We start from the raw sequence: 4,668 nt of genomic DNA on the forward strand, positions 1-4,668 counted from the left end.
TTTTTTCCCCCTTTTCCCCCCTTTTTTCCCCTTTTTTCCCCTTTTTTCCCTTTTTTCCCCTTTTCACTTTTTTTACCTTTTTTCCCCTCCCCCTTTTTTTTCCTCCCTAAGGCTCAATGCCCTGCTGTATTGCCTACTTATGGCCAAGGGCATTTCCTCTTGGTATTTTCAGAGTTCTCATGTCTTCCTGCAAGTGTTTCGAAGGGGCAGCTGAGCTGACCCCTCCCTGGCAGGAATCCGTCTGCCTGACCTGGGCTGGAGGGGAGCAGGGAGCTACAGGGCTGCAGGAGCCTGCTCCAAAACTGCACCTTTACCCTCTTACCCTCCTTCAGAAAGGCAGGAGACAAGGTCTCAACAGAGCTGCTGGAAGGCAGGCAGGAGTTTCAAAGTGGGCTTGCCCAAATACCTGCCTTTTCAAGCAACCAGAAAGCAAACAGGGATTTGCTACATGGGATTTCCATGTGAAGTGGATATTGGTTTACATGTCAAAGTAGGGCAGCTTCAAGTCACTGCTAAAGGATGTTACCTAGTGGAACAAAAGTAATACCCAGTTGAAATTACAGAGTGTTAGCTTCGTTGAAAAGGAGCTGGAGCCCTACATTGTAAGATAATGTTGCCAGAGCCAGAAATCTGTCATCCTGGAATATTAACTGTCCTTGTCCTCCGTGAAAAAGTACTTTTGGACATTTCATTTGAATGGTGCCGATGGCTTTTCACCTCCCACACATGGTGATCTGTGCACTGTCTGAGGATATGACAGGCCCTGCTGTAGTTCCCACATTGTATCTATTACCTGTTTCTAGAGCAAAGGGACAAAAATCGGTAGAAAACAGCCTCCGCAGCATTAGCCGTAGCAATGCTGTCTCACTGCTTGCGTCCTGCCTCCCAGAAGGCCCCCCGAGCAGGATCCACAAGGCTGACAAGCCCTTGTAGATGCTGGAGGGGTGGACAGCCCATGGGTGGCAGCGTGCTGTCTTCTGCAGGCTGTGAGTCTCCCAGAGGTAGTCCATCCCCAAGTTACTGCTCTTCGAAGACTATGCCCTGGCTGCTAACTGGCTCTGTGGGTCTTCTGTGGATCAAAAGTGTCACTGTCACCTTTTTGCTGGCCCATCTGCTTTTTCCCAAGGGCAACGGATGACTTGCAGTCATCCTATAAGATGTGATATGGAGTCTGTGAACTGTAATTTTCTAAGTTCATGGTTTTTACCGGTAGATGCGACCATGCACAAATGAACAGCAGAAAGTCCTGTGTTCTACATGAAGCAAAGGGAGCTTACAGTGATGAACAGATGATACAGGATTTTTCTGGTTCAAGCGAATTATTTTTCTGCTCTTGGTTTGTAAGCAAAAAAAATTAAAAGCTCCACTGCTATGTGTGAGAGTTTATTAGGAGATAGTGTGTGAGCATGTGAGCATGGCAGGTGGTTACAAGGACACCTCCATTTTGGATTCAAGCTACATAGAAGGAGAGAGAAAAAACAGTTGTGAAAGGGCTGGAGAGGGAACACTTCTGCTGACTGATGGCATGGCACACGGGTCAGTACGCTGTCTCTGTATGTATAATGAGAGTATTCATAGGACAGTAAGACTTCAGTTTCTCAGCTTGGACCCGTGGTGACTGAAGTTCCTGCCTTTCGTGCCAGTACGTGACACTAAGTGTCACACAGATGAAGCCTGAAGCACTAACTGGCAATGCAGATAAGGTTTTGGAAAGTACTGCTCTGTTCTCTGGCGCCAGTTATTCAGGATGACCTTCCCCGCTCCTCCACTTCTCCAGTCACACCCCACTGCTCACATCCTCTTCCTCTCCTTTCCCCTCTCCATCTTCCTTATCTCTTGGCAACTGCCAGCTCCCCCTCAAAGGTAGATGATATGTTCTTATCGCTTGCCTGGGGAAAGTGCTAGAAAACAGTACCTGTGCTCCGGAAGCCTTGCTAGTTGCAAGGGGTTTATTTCCCTTTAGGAAAAGCTACAAATACTTCCAGCCTCAGCCACCTGCCTGGCAGCAGTAAGCAGGACCCGACATCCCCTGCGGGCATAAGGAAGGATTGGGCACATGGCTGGCACTTACCAAATCACCTCTATTTCCCCGTTATAAAAAATGAGTGAATAACTCTGGAGTTTTAGGAGCCTGTGCTACTTGAATCTTTGTCCATGCAGCTTCCCCCACAGCACCGTTTAGCTGGGCTGCTGCGTTATTGGGGAGCACGTGCAGCAGCTGGGGCTGCTCTATCATACTACCTATGTGCAGGCATTAAATAAGACCTGGGAAATTATTTTATTCCATGCTTGAAGCCTGCACAAAAGGAGTCACCTCAAGGCTTTGCTATACATATTTCTGCTGCTGTGTAGTAGCTCATTGCACTGTTTGCCACTATAAAACACTTTGTTCCCGTTGTGTTAAAATACCTGTTTTGCCCGACTTAGGAAACATCATGAAAGATTATTTAAGGTGATATGCTTAGCAGAAAACCAGTAGTGAGATACAGAGCCTTTCATGGGCAGATCATTGCCCAAGTCAGTAAATATGGACTACTGGATACAGCAACTTCGTGTTACTTGGTAACCTGGAGCACGTTCATGGCTGCGGACTGGTGTTCCAGTTTCCGGTTGCCAATACAAGCAGAGGGCGTTGTGTAGAGCCAGAGTAACTCTTTCCTCATCAGAGGAGATGTCTCTGCATCGAGGCAAACCGACGGGGTTATCTGAGGTAGCACACCAGTTTGCACTGTCAATGATGGTTCCCTAGCTGCACTTTTTATAGAGGACTCAGGTTTCCAGTTATTTTGGTTCGGCAGCTCTCCTGTCATCAGCAGCTTAAAAATGTAGATCTGTCTGTCTGTCTTACCTTTCAAATAGTGCTGCTAAAATGGGAGCACCGGAGGAAAAAAATCATTGTCTTACTGTGCATTTGACAGCACTTTGTGGCATATCAGCTTTCCTGACATTTGTAGGTGCACATAGAAGCAACGGCAGAAATATATATATATATATATATATATAGGGAGAGGCAGGGTTGATTCTAAAATCAAACCTCATCATAGGGCGTTGTACCTCCAACTGCTTCTGTAACAAGTAAACCCAAATCGACCACCTAGACTAGTTCATCTTTTTCTGAAAACATTGCACTTTAAATGTAAGAGGCTAATTGCAACAAGTTAGCTATAGTAAATATAGTTTTAGTATAGTCACCATAGTTTTGGTAAACTTTAAATGTATGTTTTAAAAATAATTTGCAGCCTAGATGATTCGGAGGCAATGTAAGGCACAGGTTCACTTTGCAAGGAGTTCACTGAGGTTGCCCTGTGACGAGCAGGCAAATCGGGTTCACACTGTTCTGCTCGAAGACAAATGTATGGTATTAGCTCCACAGTGAATGCTTTTAGATGCGGATGGCCCTCCAGGTCTCGCTGTTCTTCACCTGTCTGAACTAACCAACGCTTTTCAACCAGCAGCTCTGAGAGCAGCTAGTGAGTGACTGTGCCTTCCTGTCAGCTATCGGGCAGCAATGGGTCGCCTTGGTCATTTGTTTGTTGGCTCTGGTCATTTTATGGCAGAGTAGAATGAAAGAGCTTCTTTTTTCAGTCTGTGTTCTGAAATGGAGTGATTAAACAAGGTTTTTGTGGTTTACTCTGACTTTATTACTTTCAGGTCGCTGTGCTTCTCTGCTGTCCTCCCCCACAACTCCAGAAGGGAAGAAAGGAGGTATGTTGCAGTTGAGGATATAGAAAGAGTTGAACGACCTTCAGCATTTAATTGAAGCCTTTCGAAGCAAAGATAAGCAAGCATTTCCTCAGAGCGAAATTAAGTCACGACCACATTTACAGGAAAAAAAGTGCAGAGAGAAGAAAATATAAATCTCCATTTCACTTGCATAGTAATGCATCCCTTGAAAAATTGTTGCTGTTTGCAGGGTGGGAGAGCAATGCTAGCTCAATGCAGTTACAGTATGCAATTTAACAGGGAAGTTTTTGATTTGATTTTGGGCTTGAGGCTAAAATCAATTGCTAGGCCAAAGGCAAAATACTGGGGTTACCAGAAAACATCCACCTTCTTTTGGCTGGCACATATTTGGTTCCTGCAGCATCACTCAACACCTGTGAATGAAGCAGAGCTTTAATGAAAGAATATCTGTGATAGTAGGCAGACGTGGTCCATTAGGTCAGGGGACAGTGCTGTCACACAAGGTTTACAACAGCCTTTTTTTTTTTTCTTGAATTGAGCTCTTTTGTTCAATAGTCATTCTCTGCTACTAAGACTAATCATTGTAAACGTATATTATCTATGAAGTTGGGCAGCAGGTTTCTATGAATGTGACTGTGATGCAAATACTAATTATTCAGGTACATAGCAAGGCTAGTGAAGTCCAAACTGAGTTGAGCCTGTGAGCCTTTGAAAATTTAAAATCAGTGATTTATCCGATGAAATACAGTGAGCAGAAGTCTTATTTAGTCTTAACAGAAGGTTGTGACCTCAAGGCAGAATGGTGGGCACTCGTCTGAGGGTAAAGGCCGCAGCTCCGGCTAGGGGTCTGCCCCATCTCCCCCAGCGGTGGCTGATGCCTCCACACAGATGCAACTGCTGAAGGGAGAGGCTGCAGTGCAGACCTCCAGCTGCAGGGAGTGCCTGGACCTCTCTCCTGGGGTAGGGACAGGCGGCAGACCTGCC

Source organism: Aptenodytes forsteri, unplaced genomic scaffold, assembly GCF_000699145.1.
Source record: "Aptenodytes forsteri isolate BGI_AS27 unplaced genomic scaffold, ASM69914v1 Scaffold15, whole genome shotgun sequence".
NCBI lineage: Eukaryota > Metazoa > Chordata > Aves > Sphenisciformes > Spheniscidae > Aptenodytes > Aptenodytes forsteri.